This window comes from Meles meles, chromosome 3 (assembly GCF_922984935.1).
Source record: "Meles meles chromosome 3, mMelMel3.1 paternal haplotype, whole genome shotgun sequence".
Taxonomy (NCBI): domain Eukaryota; kingdom Metazoa; phylum Chordata; class Mammalia; order Carnivora; family Mustelidae; genus Meles; species Meles meles.
The window spans coordinates 163,806,146-163,828,275 of NC_060068.1; positions in this window are offsets into that span (position 1 = coordinate 163,806,146).

Consider the following 22,130-nt stretch of genomic DNA (forward strand, 5'->3'; position numbering starts at 1 on the left):
CTGCAGGTTCTTAAGTATGTTAAAATGTTATTACCTTGTTTTGAAGGCCTTTGTATTCAGTCTTTATTATATCCTACATTATTTTCTGTGTCATACACTTACAGGTAAGTGTAGTGTAAGTTATTCATGAGTCCTCAGAAGTTTGAAAACTGTTGAGTAAAATTGAACAAAAAGGAGGGTGTGCCTTTGAAAGAATTATATTCCCACAGCCCTCTCCGTAACCCATCAGCATTCTGGTCTTCTGGTTCTATCATAGAAAGTGGGACAATCCTTTATAACATTGTATCTTATAAATAAGCTATTTATTTGTTTATATCATTATTGATAACATAAAATATGTGTACACTGTGTAACTGATATATGATATATGTTTCTAATGTGAAAATGGTTTGAATATCTCAAGAGAGATAAAACATTCATTTCTCCCATCAAAATTAACAAAAAATATTTTATTTAACATAAAGGCTCTCAAATCAGTTATTAAGCCAGACACAACTGTATTTGAATTATGAGACAGCATACAGTCTAAACAAAATACAAAATAAACTTTCTGTTATTGCTTCAAATAAAATTGAAGTAAGAACATGTTAAGTTTGTTAGGGACGCCACAACAAAGTACTACAGACTAGGTGGCTTAAACAATAGGAATTTATTTTCTCACTGCTGTGAGTATGTTGACACGGTTGCTTTCTTTTGAGGCTTCTATCTTCTTGAGTAATAGGAAGCAGTGTGTTCCATGTCTTCTCATGTTTTTCTCTTTGTGTCTATATCCAAATTTCCTTTTCTTATACGAACATCAGCTAAGTTAGGACCCAGACTAATGATGTCATTTTAAATGAATTACCTCTTTAACGGCCCTACTTCCAAATTAGTTGCCTTCTGAGGTGCTAGGGGTTAGAACCTCAATGCACAAATATGGGAAGGGGGTAGAGGGTATGATTCAGTCCATAATACAGACCTATATTTGTAGTTTGGTATATAGATTTTCAAAATATATGAGACATGTCATTGTCTGTTCAAGGAAGAAGACAAGAAAAAGTAAACCCTATTTAACATAAATTATTTAAATGATTCTAAGATAGCCAGAAAGCTTCAGTGAATAAGAGAAAATGAACTGATTTCTGTTTTTGTCTTTTTCATGTCATAACTGTTGTTGTTTTTGTCAATTCTTTCTATTATATTAGGTGCCAGCAAATTATTGTCTAACATCTCTTTTTGTAAATGAGGTTTTATTGGAAAACACTCATATTGTTATGGATCCTGGCCAAAACAACCAGGCAGCACTCAGAGACCTGAGGTTTATTTCAGGCCAGCGGGCCCAGAGGAGAGTAATCTCTCAAGGTCTGAGCCCCACGCACAAAGGGGATATTTTATACACTTTTACTTCGGTATTTGTACCACTCTTGCGGGTGTGGCTGGTAATGTTAGGGGAAAGCCTGGAATGGCCCTGGGACCAGAATTGGGATTCCCCTGCTGGATTGGTCAACCACCTCAGAACACAGATTTTCCTTATCAACATCTGTTTGTTTATGTGCTTCCTATGTGTTTCTTTTTGTGACAAAGACTTTACAGTCAGCAAAACCTAGTTATTATCTGGGCAATTAGAGAAAAAACAACAAACACCCTCTGGTAAATTGTTGACTTGTTTCTCTCTTTTGTTCCTATTATTACTTCCATGGCTTAAGAACTGAACAACAACAACAACAAAGATAATGAAAGAATAAAATCACCTGGTTCCATAACCTTTATTTTCCACTGGGATTTAGAAATAGCTGAAAAGTTGCTATTAAATGTAACAGATATACTTATTAACTTCAGTAATAACACTTTTCTCTTCTTGACTTACTCATTAGGATCTTTCCAATTATGACCAATCATATCATCTAACATTCCATTTAGAGGGTTTATTGAAAGTAAAAATGTCTCCTATAGTTCCTTTTTTTTAAAATTTGTTTTTCTATTGTGGGAAAAATGTAAAGCAGTCAAGTTAATTATTTTTTTTATTAAAGATTTTATTTATTTATTTGACAGGCAGAGATCACAAGTAGGCAGAGAGGCAGGCAGAGAGAGAGAAGGAAGCAGGCTCCCCGCAGACCAGAGAGCCCGATGTGGGGCTTGATCCCAGGACCCCGGGGTCATGACCTGAGCCGAAGGCAGAGGCTTTTACCCACTGAGCCACCCAGGCGCCCCCAAGGTAATTATTTTTACCATAACTTAGTTTTAACACAAAAGTAGTTTACAGTCAGGCACTCAGCTCACTAAATGATCTACATTCTTCTGTGGTGTTTATCTTAAAGTGCACCGTAAGGTTTGTACATATTTGTTTAGCTTGTTTAAAATAGTTTGACATATGTGCATTATCTTCGACATTAGCAGGTGTTGATATAATATCACATATATGAGGTATTGATAGTATCCAAACATATTAGAAAAGCATTTCATAGACTGCATTTAGAGAGATATGCAATAATTCACTAAAATTTATGTATCCTGTTGAAAGTGGAAAAAGAAAAAAACACAGAATTTCATGGTAGAGGACCATATCAGAACTTCTAGTTAAAAGGGTACATTCAGGGGCGCCTGGGTGGCTCAGTGGATTAAGCCGCTGCCTTTGGCTCAGGTCATGATCTCAGGGTCCTGGGATCAAGCCCCGCATCAGGCTCTCTGCTCCACAGGGAGCCTGCTTCCTCCTCTCTCTCTGCCTGCCTCTCTGCCTACTTGTGATCTCTCTCTCTGTCAAATACATAAATAAAATCTTTAAAAAAAAAAAAAGGGTACATTCATGTTCAGCTCTCAAATAAAATTAAGATAAGTTATTTACCTATGACTCCTAATGGAATTGCATATCAATATTAAACCCGTTTTTTGTCTATACTATGTAATTAATTTACCTACATTTGATCTATTTTATTATACTTTTAAATACCCATGAATTATATTAAATAGATACAGAATTTTGAATACTGTCTTGAGCATCTTAATTTTCTTATTTTCAACATGTCTTCTTTGAAACTTTTTAAGAAGTAGATCTAATATATTATATGCACAGAAAAATTACCAGAAGACAAAGGTCATTAAAGGGTAGTAGAATTTTTAAATATTTTATTCTATTATTTGCAGCTTTTAAAATTATAAATAATAAAAATGAGTAAAATAAATATTAATTTTATATGAAGTATTTCCCTTTTCTACATTTTTAAAATTCAACTTAAAGATTTTAGTAGCAATGCGTTCATTTCTCCTAAGATCATATTCATTAAATTAATGAAAAGTGAAAATGAGACTTAAAAATTGTTATTTAAGTTGTATAATTAAATATATCTTGCATATTTTATATAAAATGAATTTAAAGTCTGTTAAAATACACATAGGCTTAAGGTATTAGGGTCAATATATATGGATCTCAAAATCAGATGATGTATTCCTTACTGAGCATGAAAAAATTTTGGTAAAATTTAAATCACACAAAGTATATCTAGTAAAATTCAGTGATTTCACTTTGAATAATATTGTGAATGTATTTGTTTTTTCAACAAAAATAACTATGACAAAAAGACAAATATTCACGGGAAAATTTTGTATAGATTCTGAACTATATTTTATTATAAAGAACAACAATTTCTCCAACTTTTTAATTTAGGCAATGCATATGTGTTATTTTTATCTTTGCCACTTAGGAAAACTAGAAAGGTGTCTGACGTGGAAGGATGCTATAATACAAAATTATTGAACATGATTAAAAGTAACCATATTCATGGAATAAAGAGCTGAAAACTAACAAAGTACTGGATCGCTAAATTGGTGGTAAGCATGTATATTCAAATTGGATTTCAGTCATAATAAGAGCTATTCAATAATTATTTTCCACTAAAAAAAGAAAATATACTTTATTATAGCTAAACAGAAATTATTTTTCTCTCTGACCTTGGTTCTTGTGCTAACCAACTGATTGACCTTTGACTTGTGCTGATTGATGGGGCAGAAATGCAAAGACTTTGCAATTAATAATTCTCTGCTGCTGCTGCTAAGTACCAAGACCTTCATTTTAAATTATGCCAGCATGCTTCACAATTTAATCATAGCCCAAGGAATGAGCACTACAGTTTTTAATCAAAGATTTTTTCTGACTGAATAAGTATAACCTTCTACAATATTTCAATAAAAACCTAAAGCATATTTTAATAGTATTTTTCCAAAAATGCCCAAATTATATTTTGGGCTTTATAATTCATTTATTCATCTCCTTTTGTTTCACTTTAAACTGGTGTCCATCCAATGTATACATGGCTATCTACATACACACATTTAGATTTAAGTATTTATTTTGGATGAATTAATGTTCACACTAAATCAACATCTTTTGCACTCTATAAAAATCCTTAACTGTTACCAAATATTTTCAGTAAGAAATGAATTGACTGTGAAATATTGGCACTTTTTAAAACAAACCAACGTACATTAACCTTAATCACTCAAAATATTAAGGTGTGGTGTCAAGCCTAAAACTCTTTGCATAAAGAACAATTTAGCCTAGTCAAAAACTGAACAACATATGAAATATGTTCTTCCTGTGGTCAAGGAACATAATGTTAAAAAATGTTGAGCACTGTCTCTGAGATAACTTGCAAAAAAACAAAAAGATACTGCTAGGAAATTCTGTACATTATATGAAATTTTATTAGGAAAAAAAGAAACAGAGTTTGAAAGGATAGCGTTGAATGTTCAAACCAAAATTTCTTTTAACATTGTTTATTTTAATGGCAATCAGGATAGTTTTGTAAAGCATGGTTTTAGTTATTAGTTTTTCTTTTTTTTAAATGATGCCAACTCCCCACTGAGAAGGGAGCCCAACATGGGACTCGATCCCAGGACTCTGGGATCATGACATGAACTGAAGGCACATGCTTAATGGACTGAGCCACCCAGGTACCCCTAGATATTAGGTTTTGTTGTTGTTAGTTACACATAAGGAAAATTGTCGACTCTTAATGGTAATTTGCAATTTACATTTTTTGAAAAAATTTAGCTCTATGATCTACTCCACTCCATCTTCCTCCTCTACATATTTTCTTTTCTTTCTATTGTCATTATTATATGGCTTCCTTTATACTAATATCCATTCCTTGGTTTTGTTAAAATTGTACATGTAAGATGATAAAAAATGCATTTATCACAAATATAATGTTCTTGAAGACTTTATTAATCTAACCTTAAAACCTGTTTAAAACCTATTACAATTGAGGCAATAGCAAAAGCCATCCACACATGGGCTATACTCAGCATGCTTTAAAGACGACTCTGGTCGAGGTTTGTTGAATTAGCCCAATGTGAAAGAAGTACATTCGGGCAGTGAGGGATCAATGTCAACAATTCCTTAATTGTCTTTAGGTTTAAGTAATTTTTAAAGAGAGCAATGGACTTTGTTTTGTTTTGTTTTTTAAGTAGACTCCACACCCAGCATACAGCCCAATATGAGGCTTGAACTCAGGACACTGAGATCAAAAGACGGAGCTGAAACCAAGAGCCAACCCTCAACCAACTGAGCTACCCAGCCCCTCTCAGAGTAATGGACTTTTTAATAAGTAACTTTCAGAAGAATAGTTAAAAAGAAAAAAAATTTTTGTGCAGGTAATAAAAAATGTATATATCCACAGTTCAAGGAGAACTTGAACATAAAAACAAACTGAAAAGTAAAGATGATTTCCTTTCCTAAATGAGAGTTTTCATTAAACTGTCAACCAGACTAAGAACTAACATGTTGTCATATGGCACCATAGTAATGTTTACTAAAATTGAAAGAAGACTCTCCATATAACTGCAAATTGAATTTTCCAAACCCCTTTTAACTAAAAAAAACAAAAAACAAAACTACTTGAAAGCTTAAGCTGCTTCTCAAAAATGCCACATAGTTTACATTGAATAAATCTAAATAAAGCCTTGAAATTATGTATGGAGCTTATGTTCAAAATGAATGGTGTTTGTGTCTGTTATGCAGGCTTATAACAGTAATGATAATTTAACTTTCAATGAATAAGAATTCAACTTTGTTTCTGTTGTATTTTATTATTTGTCTTATAAGATTTAATTTTACCTTTTCTACATCTAACAGTTACCAGAGTATATTGGAATCAAATAATATATCTGTGCTATAAAGATGAAATATTAAGCTTGGATAGATTGTAAGGTTTTTAGAACAGTAATCGCATTAAATAAACCAGATTATATAATCATTTAGATAAAAGAGTATTCAATGATACTACCTCTGTGTTATGATACTTAAGCCAGTGCTAAAAAAAATATGTTTGGTTGATTTATAGTAAAGACAATATTGTTGTAAGAAAATAAAGCTTAGATGGCTTAAAGATATTTTTCCCCAAAGTCACAACACTAGTAAAAAAAAGGAGGAAGAAATTGACTGGTGGTCTTTCATATTTTTTAAACTTAATCTTCAACTACTGTGCCTAAACACTGGCCCTATTAACAGACGATGTTGAACACTTTCGGCTGGCTAAGCTTCATTAGGCTGGATTTACCATTAAATTTTCCAGAACTTAGTTGAATTCACATCACAATTAAATTAAGTAATAAATTGCACAATCAGCTTCATTTTTCACTGTCCATGTAACTTCGATAAGCATTGCAAATATACATTTACATTTTAAGCTGCTATAAGTAGTGGTAATCTTCATAAGATATCAACTTGCAAATGTCTGACTGCTAAAAATGTACCATAAATTTATCTGTAACAGCATATCTTTAGCATGGCATACTTAATAAACTTGCAGGCCTCCTTTTTCCTCTCCTTCACAGTGGCAACGTCACCAAAATAGGAGATAGTTTCAGAGTTCTGTATGCTTATAATTCTCATTTTAAACTTGGATTTTTCACTGTATTTCTAGAGACATGCAAATACATTCTTTATATATCTCCTACCTTCCTTTGCAGTTTCAGCAAAATATTTATTAGTCCATGCACTATTATGTGGCTGTAGGAGTTGGGATACATCACTAAATAAAATAGTCTGTTTTAAAATGAAACAAGGACACTTGGGTATCTCAGTCAGTTGAGTGTCTGATTCTTGATATGGGCTCAGGTTATAAGCTAAGATCCTAAGGGTCCTAAGATCAAGTCCCATGCTGTGTCAGGCTCCCTGCTCAGCAGGGAATCTGCATCTCTCTCTCCTTCTGTACCCCACTGCTTGTGAGCTTTCTCTCTAAAATAAATAAATAAATCTTAAAAAAAAAAAGAAACAGATATACAAGAAGTGGGAAACACATATCCAAGTAATGGGAAATATTTGGTGGCGATCAATGCAATGGAGAAAAAATAAAGCATGATAAGAAGGAAAGAAATGTATAATAGATGAAGAACGGACTTTCTGTAATGCTGGACCATGAAGCTCTCACCAGTAGGAACATAATTAGCAAATACCTGAAATGGGAAAGAATGTGATTAATGCTGAAGCCTACTGGAAAGAGAGAGAGTAAATGGAGCAAAGGTAAGCATGGTGCAAGATCATATAGTGGCTGATACATTATTAACAGAAACATTAATTCTATGATACATGATTAAAAGAATATTTAATTTTTTAAATTTTTATATTTTTATTTATTTTTATTTTTTTAAGATTTTATTTATTTATTTGACAGAGAGAGAGATCACAAGTAGGCAGAGAGGCAGGCAGAGAGAGAGGAGGAAGCAGGCTCCCTGCGGAGCAGAGAGCCTGATGCGGGGCTCGATCCCAGGACCCTGAGACCATGACCCGAGCCAAAGGCAGTGGCTTAATCCACTGAGCCACCCAGGGGCCCCTATATTTTATATTTTTATTTTATTTATTTTTAAAATTATTTTATATTTTATATTTTTCATATTTTTAAATTTTAGTTTATTTTACTTGTTGGAGAGAGAGGGAGTAAGAGAACACAATCATGGGAGGGCCAGAGGGAAAGGGAGAAGCAAGCCCCTTACTGAGTAGAGAGCCAGATGCAGGGCTTGATCCTGGGACCCTGGGATCATGACAAAGTTTAACCCACTGAGCCACCCAGGTGCCCCTTAAAGAATCTTTTAATTTTAAAGTGACATCATAAGGCATGGAGTTTTAAACAGAAGAGTAACACAATCTGAATACCACTGAAACAGGACAGTTTTGGTTCCTGTGTAAGGAATAGTATCTGCTGATCTTTTCCCCTTGTATCAGCTTTTCCAATAATCTTCCCTATCTTTATAAATAGTAACTATTTTTCTCGTTAATCAGTCAATAATACTTGGAAAAAGCAGTCAAATGGAAAGATGTGCACATAACAAATAATCAAGTAAGACTACAATCATTACAAAGAAACACAAAAATTCATCAAATAGTAGAAAGTAGAAAAACCTGACATACCGAATCAAACAAAACCAGAATTTAGAATGAGAACCATTTTTTAAATTTTTTAAAATTTTATTTTTTTTCAGTGTTCCAAAATTCATTCTTTTTTTTTTTTTTTAAAGATTTTATTTATTTATTTGACAGAGAGCCCACAAGTAGGCAGAGAGGCAGGCACAGAGAAAGGGGGACACTGGGATCATGACCCAAGCCGAAGGCAGAGGCTTAACCCTCTGAGCCACCCAGGCGCCGCCCAAAATTCATTCTTTATGCACCACACCCAGTTCTCCATGCAATACGTGCCCACCACAATACCCACCACTAGGCTCACCCAGCTCACCAACCCCTCACCTCCAAAACCCTGTTTTTTTCTGAGTCCACAGTCTCTCATGGCTTGTCTCCCCCTCTGATTTTCCCTCATTCAACTTCTCTCCATCTCCCAATGTCTTCCATGTTATTCCTTATGCTCCACAAGTGAGTGAAACCAAAGGATAATTGATTCTCTCTGCTTGACTTATTTCACGCAGCATAATCTCTTCCAGTCCCATCCATGTTGATACAAAAGTTGGCTATTCATCCTTTCTGATGGAGGCATGATACTCCATTGTATATATTAACCATATCTTCATGATCCATTCATCCGTTGAAGGACATCTTGGTCTTTCCACAGTTTGGTGACTCTGGCCATTGTGGTACAGGTGGTCCTTCTTTTCACTACATCTGTATCTTTGGGGTAAATATCCAGTAGTGCAATTGCAGGGTCATAGGGTAGCTCTATTTTTAATTTCTTAAGCAATCTCCACATTGTTTTCCAAAGTGGCTGCACCAACTTGCATTCCCACCAACAGTGTAAGAGGGCTCCCCTTTCTTCACATCCTCTCCAACACGTTGTTTACTGTCTTGTTAATTTTGGCCATTCTAACTTGTGTAAGGTGGTATCTCAATGTGGTTTTTATTTGAATCTCCCTGATGGCCAATGATGATGAACATTCTTTCATGTGTCTATTAGCCACTTGTATGTCTTTTATGGCGAAGTGTCTGTTCACATCTTCTGCCCATTTTTTGACGTGATTATCTGTTTGTGTGTTTTGGTTTGAGGAGTTCTTTATAGCTGTTGGATAGCAGCCCTTTGTCTGTAGTGTCATTTGAGAATATCTTCTCCCATTTCGTGGGTTTCCTCTGTTTTGTTGACTGTTTCCTTTGCTGTGCAGAAGCTTTTAATCTTGATGAAGTCCCAAAAGTTCATTTTCACTTTTATTTCCTTTGCCTTTGGAGACATATCTTGAAAGAAGTTGCTGTGGCCAATGTTGAAGAGGTTACTGCCTATATTCTCCTCTAGGATTTTGATAGATTCCTGCCTCATGTTGAGGTCTTTTATCCATTTTGAGTTTATCTTTATGTATGGTGTAAAAAAATGGTCGAGTTTCATTCTTCTACACATAGCTTCTACACATTCTTCTACACATAGCTTCTACACAGCTACACATAGCTGTCCAATTTTCCCAGCACCATTTATAGAGAGGTACATACTGAACACATTAATAAGATGATAAAATGTATATCATGATATTAAGTACATATATATGTATTCTGTACATGTAGGCATATATTACATCTGTACATATATTTAGGTGCTATGCCTGTATGTATATACTACATGACATAATACACATAAATATGTATGAATAAATATATACAGTTATATATTTATATATTATTTTATATTATTTATATATATTTATAAATATTTATATAATTAATATAATATATTATATATAATATAATAAATATATATTTATATTATTAAATATAAAATAAATATATTTATTTTATATTTATATTATATAAAGTATAAAATATAAACAAATATTTAAATATTTATATATGTTTATATGTGTGTGTGTATACATATATATATATACATACACATATATATTTATACATATATAGAGAGAGGATTGAAGAGCCAAATGGACTAAATTAAAAAGCAAAGGATTTATGACTTCCATTTGCACTAATAAATGCATAGGGTATTCACTGATGGGAATAGTCAAATGTTCAAAATAATCGAGGATTCTTAAAAAGAGAAGTAGTATATATGAATTAAGTCTGTGAATACTATGTAACCATTCTAATCATAAGTAACTATTATGACTATTTTGTCTATCAATCAAATTTATTGGAGAAATGCCAACAAAATTAATGACAATCACTTGTATAAAGTAAAATGGGATTAAAAAAAGGGCTAGAAGAGATCATTCATGTTTCACTCACTGTAATTCTCCATTTATTACTTATTTAATATAAGAAAATATAATTTTCTTAAAGAAACATTAGTTATTCCAAAATGAAAGACATGATTTGATGATGACATTAATTCAAATTTACTTCTTGGTTACTATCACCAAACACAATTAGCCATTTCCAAGGCATTAGGTTTCACCACGATCTCACATCTTTTGTTTAGCAATACAACATCATCTTTCTCTTAATGAATGTAAATGTATAACTCTGTGGTTAAAAAAAAAGAAGTCAAACCAAGTATTTAAGTTGTACTTTTCCTTGAGAAATTCTTGAAATAAACTAAATAAAAATTATTTTCCTTCTTCCTGATTGTGTTAGGGACTTATATTAACTACTTATAGATTAGGATAATCTGAATCTGTAACAAATGGACCAAGAAATGTAATCAGTAGACACAATAAATGTTTATGTGTCTCTCCCATAGCAAATCCAGGTCGATAAATCCAAGGGAGCAGTGCACTATGCTGGTTTTTCAGCCAGCTCCAATTATGTCCCTCTCAAGGTCTTTTTGGTCACTCTTTTCCTAGTCCACCAGCCTAGAATAGGCATATATTATTCGCACACATTCCACTGGTGCGCATTTATTCACTTGGTCATGTCTAACTTGAGCTTTCTATTACAAATAGAGAAGCAGAAAGGATTTTGATAGAAAAATAACATATTTTGCCACACTGAAAAATTCAAGTAAGGAAAGTGATGATTTCATTTAATCTACTTGTTTATATTTACACAGTATATATTTTTTAACAAAGTTGATTCTAGATAGGATTTCCAGTCATCACTTAATAATCAGCTTAGTACACTTAGTCAAATTTTATTATCAATCAAATAAACCTTCCACTTTCAATGAAAATAATATCCTTTTCATACTTATTACAGATCATCAGTATCATAATTATTTTATTCTGGGGCCAACCTAAGATCTCTGCTAATTTAAACATCTCTCAGTCAGAATAATATTTAATTAAATAATTCTTAATATGCAAACAAATCAACTTTACTTTGCCATTGTTGTATTTCATTATTTTACTTCAACCAGAGTTAAAGTTTTCTAACTTTTATGTTACTAGTAGAAAAGCTAATTCAGAGATAATATTAAAGTATGATGATACATTTCAAAAAAAGGAAAGTTGAAGCTTTGTTTTTACATTTCAAATATGTCTTAATTTAGCATAATTTTAAAAAACACTTATAATTAGTATATTATGTTCACACACACAACCCAATTAAGAGAGTTATTTGATCAAGCATATTTCAAGTTGGTGCTTGTTTCATCTTCTTTCATTTTTAAGTACTGATAAAATAATCTAGAGAGCTATGAAACTGTAATTGGTTTTTGTAAACCATAGCCTGAAAGATATACTTTATATGGCATCTTTCACAGATACTTTCCTCATCTGTTTATCATTCCTTTGATTTTTTTCCAACTCATAAGAAGTGTGCTTGCACATTTGTATTCTGTTCATATCTAAATTCCAGTAAAGGTCAGCTTTCCCATAAAAAGGAGTATAAATAGTGCATAAAATGATGATCCAAGCTAGCACATCAAGAAAATAAAAGCATAAAAGTAAAGGTCATTTTCACAATTTTTACTTGAAGCCCTCTCAAAAATATATAGTGTGAAAATTTGTCAAAGTTTTCAAAAGAGGAGTTTGGATACTGAAGTTTTTTTTTCTTCCTGTTTTTGTTTCTATGACCTTCTAGAAATTAAAAAAAAATTATATTATTCAGGCTATTATTTTTATGTCGGTTTTGTTATTAGTTTTATTAGCCCTGATATTTAATCAATTATCAGAGTAATACTTGTTTTAGTTGAAAATAATCCTTCTTGCCATGGAAACTGCACTTAGATTTGGTGACATTAACAACAGATAAAGGATATCAGCATTTCCAAGATGAACAAAAAGAAAGCATTTATTACTTATTTAAATTATTATTTAAATGAGACATTCTTATAAATCTTAATATTTTGAGTTTCATTCTGTGAGTTTATCGGGAAAGCCAATACTTATACCAGAAAGATACTGCACTTATTAAATTAACTATGTATTCATCTATCTCCAGTAATGATTTTTGAATCTGGTCTAATTTGGGTTGACAAGTGATTAATGAGTGTGAGACTGAACTTCTGAGCACATTTAGAAAAGTTCCTATGTGAGCTTTTTAAACAACAAGAACTTGCTTCAGCTTTACTATATTTAGGGTAAGGACAAGACTTTTGATTAAGGTCTATAGAATCAAACCAAATAACTTTTTTACCAACACACAGACAGAGATGCAGGAGAATGAGCTCTCTATCTCACCAGAGGTATTACAGGACTACTGTATAACAATATTTAGTCCTCTCTTCCTTAACATACTGAGACTCTGATATTTTTTTCTTAACCTAATAGTCTCTACATTTTATTGCAATTATTTGTATGTGTTTGCATGTCTGCAATAAAATTATTAATTGCTCTGGGTAGTGACCACATCCTCTCCATTGTTTATAATCTAATCATATAATAATGTATACTCCCAGAGCATGTTTTCAATTACTTGAGTTAATGAATATATTTTAAATAAATGTAATTAATGAGGGATTCCTTATTACCAGACAAAAAAATAAAGCAAAAAATAATGTTGGTTTTCTATCTCAAACATTATGTTTAATAGGGGAGGTGAATATTTTTAATATGTTTTATACACACAAAAAATGAAATAACAATATAATTGAAAAAGGAAGTTGTGATACATCCTGTTCAATGCTTTTGCATTAATAGGTTATAGAATTTTGATAGGTAGAAGGTTTGGGATTAACATGATAGGGAAGGAAGAACATAAGTAGGGGCACTTCTGTCTGGATATTTCTATACTGAGTTAATAAATAATTAACTACAGTACCCTAAGCCTGAGTAAGCCCCTCTCATTATAGTGGTGTGTTTCCTTGCAGATATAATCATTATGAGTAGTGCCTTGCTCAGTAGAATTAACCTATCATTTCACTCAATACAATACTATAGACATTGATCATCTCACTTGGACACTTAGCAAAAAAAAAAAAAAAAAGAACATTTAAAAATTTATAGTCATATATCATAATTGTAACTGTGCAGAAAAGGGAAATGCCTATATTTTTCCCATATAGTATTTTAAAGAATATTAAATAACAAATGAGAGATGCTTAACATATTTCAAATTGAGAAAAATCAAATTCAATGCATAATTAGATATCACTATAACTATTACAGTGGGTGGCAAAAATTATCTTATAACTAATAGTAACAAGTATTGGTAAGAATATGGAGCAACTCCTACTTGCATACCTTACTCCTGGAACTATAAATTGATATATTCATTTTTGATAACTTGGCATATCTATTTAGCTGAACATATAAACCAGTAATTTTGCTCCTACTTATATATCTAATTTTAATGTGTGCATATATTCACCAAAATACATGTATCAGAATTTTTAAAGAATCAGTAGGTGTAACAGACAAAATTTGGAAATAATCCAAAGTCCATCAACAGTGAAATATTTTACTATTTTCATATATGTCAATGTGAATGAATAATTTGCAGCTGTACGCAAAAATAATCTTATAAATAAGTTCCTATGACAGCAAGTTGTAAAACAGGCAAATGCATCTAAGATAGTAAAAGTCATGACAGAGGTCCGGGAGGTAGTGACTGTTAATAATGTTAGCATTGTCTCTGTTTTTGTTTGTTTTTTTAACTTCAAATTTTTGGAGAAATTTTAGATATACAATAAAATTGAGTAGAAGGTACAGAGTTCCCATACATAGTCTTCCCCTACACATGCATAGCCTCCCCATTATCAATATCACTCACCAGAATAGTACTTTATTTTACCAAGTATGACCTACTTTGACGCATCATAATCACTCAAAGTCTAGGACTTACCTTAGGTTCACTTTTGGTATTGCATATTATATGGGTATGAACAAATGTGTAACATATACCCATCACTATAATATCATATAGAGTATTTTCACTGTCCTGAGAATCCTGTGCTCTATTATCTTTGTCTTCCTCCAAGGAAACTTTTGATCTTTTTAATACCTCTTTAGTTTTGTCTTTTCCAGAATGTCATATACTTGGAATCATACAGTATGTAGCCTCTTCAGTTGACTTCTTTCCCTTAGTAATATGCATTTCAAATTCCTCCATGTCTTGTCATGCATGGCTTAATAGCTCATTTGTTTTTGGTGCTGAATAATATTCCACTGTCTGGATATAACACAGTTTATTTACTGATTCACCCACTGATAGACATCTTGGTTGCTTTCAAGTCTGGCAATTCTGAATAAAATCTATAAATATACATGTGGAGCTCTTGTTTGGACATACATTTCCAGCTGCATTGGGCAGAAACCAGAAAGTATGATTGCTGGACCATTTAGTAAAAGTATGTAAGTAATTTGCAAGAATTCACCAAAATGTCTTCTAAAGTAGCTGTGCCATTTTGCACTTCCAGTGGCAATGTATGAGTTCTTGTTGCTACACATTATCATTAGCATTTGGTGTTTGGTCAGAGTTCTGCACTTCAACCATTCTAACAGGGGTGTAGTGGTATCTTATTTTGATTTTAATTTCCCCAATGACATATGTATGGAACATCATTTAATATACTTAAACATACTTACTTGCTTGCTGTATTTCTTCTTCTGTCAGATGTCGGTTAAGGACTTCGATCTACTCTTTAACCAGTTATTTATCTTCTTATTGCTGAGTTTTAGGTTCTCTGTGTATTTTCTCAACTATTTCTTAGTTTTACCCCCACTTTTTTGTGACAGGTTGACCAGAGAAATTTGGATGTGAATATAACGCTTCCCCATGTCATTTAGGCTCTGATAATATGACAGCAGGTTTTTCCGGTTAACCCGTTGAAAAGATGTATTTGATTAATTTTTAAATTTTACTGATTAAGAAGAAAAGTACAATCAATAATATTCCAAACTTAAAAATAAAGTAATAACTAATTTAAGTGTGAAATTTAAACACTATATATATAAATTGAGTTAGAGGTCACTACTTATAATAAGATATAAAATCCTGGGCTTAAAATGAAAACCCTTTTGACAACATTACAACAAACAAATAAAACTAATAATAAAATTTTTTGCATGGTAAAATATAAATGAACAATATTTTTTGAATTGTTTCTGATTAGGAGAAAAATCCTAAATAATTTTCAAATGATAGGAGCTTAGGAACTGTCAATTCACAAAAGAATAACAGATTCTTAGTGAAAAAAATGAGTTTTATTATCTATTCAGTGGGCTAATATATTGAAAACATTCAGTATAGGCCAATATGAAGGTAAAAGCTATTTTCAAAGTTTATGATTGGGCTGTAAATTGCTAAAAATCTTTTTGAAAAGCAGTATGGTAGTTCCTTTTCTACCTTTGATATAATTCTTTATCATCCAAATATTGCTTTTATTTATGAAAAGAAATCAACTTAGAAAGATATACATGAACAAGAATTAAAAGTTCTAATTGTAGGTTGAAAGAAGGTTAAGTAAAATATTTTAAACTTATATTTCCTTTATAAATTTCTCTGTCATTATTTTTTTTTCTCTGCCATTATTTTTAATAGTGGTACAACATTCACAACCTTGGGATAATTATAATAGATTATTTTAAAAATATATTTTAATATATAATAAAATAGACATAAAAATGTAGTGTAAATGAAATAAATTTGTAATCAGTGTCAGGTTCCACTTATGAATAATGGAAACAGTCTACTTGATAAGGGTTAATAATTAAATCAATCTGTACAGGAAGCTCTCAATTTACAATAATAAGACCAATTTAATCATATACTATAATGCCATAAAAACTGCAAAGGAAAATTAAAATATAGGTAAATTCTTTTCTTTTTTAAAAAAATATTTATTTATTTGAGAGAGAGAGAAAGAGAGAGAAGGAGGGGCAGAGGCAGAGGGAGAAGGAGAGACTCTCAAGCAGACTCCCCACTGATCATGGAGCCCCTAGGTAAATTCTTTTCAATCAATACTCCACAGAGCCAAATTATCCTATTACTATAGCTGATAAAGTATCTTTCATGAATTCCTGATGCAAGAAAATGCATAGGAAGTAGTTAATTAAGTCTATGGGAGTAAAGAAAGACCTGGGAATACAATTACATTAATTTTTAGTGAAATAGATCTATCAATCTTTTTTCCTTCTGAAGTTTTTTCCTTGAGGTTTTAGAAAATTTTTAAGCCTAAACTTTGACAGTTGTATAATCCTGTTATTTACTCTAAACTAGAAGTGTCTTTATAGCCTTATATAAAATTAGAATTCTTAGCTAGTGTTGTAAATCTTTTCCAAATAATATTCCTAGTTTGAAAATCTTTTGAAATAACATAAAAAAAAGAAAGAAAGAAAGAAAAGAAAAAGGAGACAAGTCTGCCCTAAAGGTTTAGGTAGACAAATTCATGATATCGTCATCATGTTCTTCATGAAATGCTTTCATAATGTGATACAGCTGGATGGAAGTTGAACATAAAAAGAACTTGATTACTTATATTATTTTGATTTTCTAAACAGATGTTTCCTTGTGGTAAATGACATTTTAATAATAGGGAAGGAAATGAAAAATGTAATATTTCAAGATAAGTCTCTATTACTTACCAAAGATTCTACCAAAATCATCTTCATCATGTCAAAATAAGTGTTTTACCTTAAAATTCACTCATTGGACAAATATTTGCATCATTACTAAACATCATTGTAGACTTACATATTGTCTATATTATACATTTGACTCACTCATTAATTCAACAGCTAATCATGATTAACATAGTGTTATAAATCATAAGACATTAAATTAATGGAAATGAAATTAAAAGATGGAGAAGTATTCTCATAAATAGTAACATACAACTATTTTAAATATTCCCTACACATAATCACATTACAGTTATTGTCCTAAAATAAAGACACCTGGAAAAAGTTACTTCTATTAATTTGCCTTATTCTAAATATTTTGGAAGTCACAAACAAAACAAATAATTTTTTTAATATCAAATAAGGGGTAAAACTTGGTTTAGAATTAGCATGAAATTGGTACAAATATCCAGAAAATAAAGGCATGAAAATGTAGATCTTTTTTTATTGAGAGGTAAAGAGAATTCTACAAGAACAATCTAGTCCTGGGACAAATAAGAAATTTCACCTTTTCCTAGTACACTTGTTATATATCCAACCTCTTGGCTGAACTCTTTATTTCTTTTCTTTTATTTTGAATATTTTATTTATTTATTTGAGAGAGAGCAGAGGAGAGTCAGACGGAGAACCAGATTCTTGCTGAGCAGAGACCCTAACAGGGTACTCGATCCCAGGACTCTAAGATCATGACCCAAACTGAAAGATGCTTACCTGACTTAGCCACCCAGGCACCCCTCTACTATTATTTCTAAAGAAACAAATGCTCAGTTTCAATGGATGAAATCACAAATATAAGGAGGGTTTTATGTGCTATTTTTTATCATTTAATCATAATTTATTTACTTTAATGATCTTCTAGGACATTTAATACAATATCCAACAGAGTTCCAAGAGTGGGTATTGTGATTTTTCCTGTTTCGGTTTTTTTTTTTTAAGATTTTATTTATTTATTTGACAGAGAGAGAGATCACAAGTAGGCAGAGAGGCAGGCAGAGAGAGAGGAGGAAGCAGGCTCCCTGCTGATGTGGGGCTCGATCCCAGGACCCTGAGATCATGACCTGAGCTGAAGGCAGAGGCTTAACCCACTGAGCCACCCAGGTGCCCCAATGATTTTTCCTATTTTTAAGAGGAATATTGCTAATGTTTTATTATCACATACTACAGTCAACCACACACATTCTTATCCCAGCACATGCAACTGATAGACATACAACATTGCTAACTGAAGCTTTGCCTTGTCCAACTTTCACGATTCATGTTCAGCTATACATAGAATAGTGACCTTTTGACCTCGAGCTAGTTCAACTCATTGGCATTTCTACTTTATTTCCACTTTGTCTTCATTTTTGTCTAATTAATTTTAGCATTTTCCCCATCATCTTAGTAATTCTTCTATTGATAAACAAAATTCTTATTCTCTCTCTTTTTCTCAAATTTTTTTCTGAAAAATTTCAAGCCTAGATGATTTCAAGTCTTTACCTGTGCTTATATTGAAACAATTTAATATTGTTGTAAAAAATCACATAAAATTTTTGATGTTTTCTACTATAAACTCAGAATAGGCATACTTAAATTGTCCTACAACTTCAAAATTCATGCCTATTGTCTTTATCTGGCTAGGCTGTTTTTTCACTTTCTGTGGTAAGTTTTCAAGTGCCCATTAGTTTTATCCAACTTCTATTTCCCCATATTTTCACTCTGACTCATAGCATACAACCTCATAATAAAAATAAAAGCCTTCAGTAACTTCTAAATCTTCTTGTTTCCAATCACATAAATTTTACTACATTCACACTAATCTAACTCTTTTCACTCCTATTATAAAGGAAGAGTTGATCTCTACCAGCAATTCGGATTCCACTCCTTTTACTCTTCAAGAAATTTTCAACACTGGTGTCTAGTAACCTTGACAAGGCACTTTGTTAGTCCTCACATTTTCGGTAAATTGAAGGGTTTTTTTTTGTTTTTTTTTGTTTTTTGGGGCTTTTTTGCTTCTCAAATTCTATTCCTTTTTTAAAAAATTAGTATGCCTCGTTGTTCTGATGACTAAGATATGAGTTATAATATAGAATAGAGACACTGAAAAAGTGAATTTAATTTATCTTTGTTCATTAAATGAACAGAATATATGACAATTATAAGCATATGCATCTAACTTCAGAACTCTAAAATGCATGGACCAAATTTTGACATAATTCAGCGTAGCAAAGTTTTTACAATAATAGTTGGACACTTCAATACCTGATTTTCAATATAGATAGAACAGATAGAAAAGCAATAAGGAAATAGAGGACTTGAAAAACACTGTAAGATGATCGTGCCTAATAGACATACAGAACAGCCCACACAACAAGAGTAGAGTACATATTTTCTCCAGTACATATGGAACATTCCCTAGTATAGACCATAAGATAGGTAACAAAACAAGTGTTAATAATTTTCAAAATATCAATTAGGCTGGCTACTATCACAAAAACAAAAACAAAACATAAAAATGAGTTTATCAAGGAAGTGGAGAAATTGGAATTCCTGTGGGAATGTAACTGGTGAGAATGTAACTAGTATGGCATTTCTTTAAAATAATAAATATAGAATTACTAAATGATCCAGCAAGTATATACCCAAAAGAAGTAGCGACTTAAGCAGATATTTGTATACTGGTGTTTATAGTAGCATTATTTACAGCAGCCAAAAGGTGAAAATACCCCAAGTATCCATTGGCAGATGAACAAATAATCAAAATGTGATATATATACATACTATGAATTATTATCCAGACTTTAAGAAGAAATAAATTCTTATATATGCTGTAATATGGATGAACCTTGAAGTATTATGCTCTATGAAATAAGCCATCCAGGGCGCCTGGGTGGCTCAGTGGGTTAAGCCGCTGCCTACGGCTCAGGTCATGATCTCAGGGTCCTGGGATCGAGTCCCGCATCGGGCTCTCTGCTCGGCAGGATGCCTGCTTTCCCCTATCTCTCTGCCTACCTCTCTGTCTACTTGTGATCTCTCTCTGTCAAATAAAGAAATAAAATCTTTTTAGAAAAAAAAAAAAAAAAAAGAAATAAGCCATCCAAAAAAGGACAAGTGTATAATTCAATTTACATGAGGTATCTAAAATAGTCAAATACTTAGACAGTAGAATATAGGTTACTTAGAGCTGGGAGAAGGTTTGGGGAAGTATTGTTTACTAATTTGGATGATAAAAATGTTCTGGAAATGGATAGTGGTGAAAATCACATAATAATGTGAATGTACTTGATGCCACAAAATTATACACTTAAATGCTTAAAATGCTTAATTTTATTTTATGTATAATTTACTACAACAAACCACAGAAAAAATTAACACAAATTAGCTATGGTAACCTTTTATGTGTATTGCCCACGAATCTGGGTTAGTTGGACTCTTCTTTTCATCTGAGCTGGGCTCAGTTAAGCTGATTCATGAAATCTGTGGGTCAAAAAGTTAACTTTACTAATACAAGATGTACCTTCTCACCTGTGTGGAGTTTGGATGGGACAACCAGAGTGACTTAGCTCACTTTATGTTATCTCCTATTTTCCAGCAAGTAAGTCTGGGCTTTTGCTCATGGTGGAGAAAGGGTCTAAAACAAAGATTGGGGGGCGCCTGGGTGGTTCAGTGGGCTAAAGCCTCTGCCTTCAGCTCAGGTCATGATCCCAGAGTCCTGGGATCGAGCCCCACATCGGGCTTTCTGTTCCGCGGGGAGCCTGCTTCCTCCTCTCTCTCTGCCTGCCTCTCTGCCTAGTTGTGATTTCTTTCTGTCAAATAAATAAAATATTAAAAAATAATAATAAAATTAAAAAAATAAAACAAAGATTGGAAGCACACAGTCTTCTTGAGGCCTGGGTTCAAAAATATTACTACTTGCCTACCATATTGCATTAGTCAAAGTAAGTCACAAAGATAGCTCAGATTCATGAGATGAGAGAACTCTACACTTTGAGGAAAAAAGTCTTTGAAATCAAAGTTTGAATAGATGAATAGAAATGTAGAATTTCTATTAAATTTCTATTAATCTACAATAATGATAAATCTTTTAGTATTTTGCTAATATATGACTTTGAATTAAAAAAAAAACTAATAAATAATATTGTCCTGAACTTTTTTTCACTACTCGTTTCCAGTTTATTACCAGGATTTTAAAAGTGTTATGATAAGCAGTTCACTGTTTCTTTTATTTTTATGTTCTGTGGTTAGGGCTATTTATTTAGGATTAGCAGAACTGAATAATAAAATATCTACATTATTTTAAAGATTATGATTCCAATTTATTCTATCTCTTCTTAACTTTTTCTTAACTTCTTATTTTGTGGAGTAATTGCCAAAGTCTATGTTTTTATAGAGATATTTCATTTCATGTCTATTTGAATAGACTCTTATACACATAGACATTTATACCATTTTTATATGTTACTGATAAATACATTCTAAATATGCATTATATTGTAGATAAATATATTAGAAATACATTATATTTATAACATTCTGTATGAAAGGTATCATTTTCGCATTCTATGTATGCACATGTAACTTATAACGTAAGCCCTCCACAGTTAACATTCAAAATTCTAATGCCGTGCCTATTTTTAATTTGTTCTATTTTCAGTTCATTTTATTAGATAATATGAGGACTGAATTTGAGCAGTCTATTATGCTAGAGAATAAAGAGTTCGAAGAAAATGAACGTATTATTTTGTTCATTTTCATGAAGTTTTTTCACCCCAATTCTTCAAAACATAATAATGCTATTG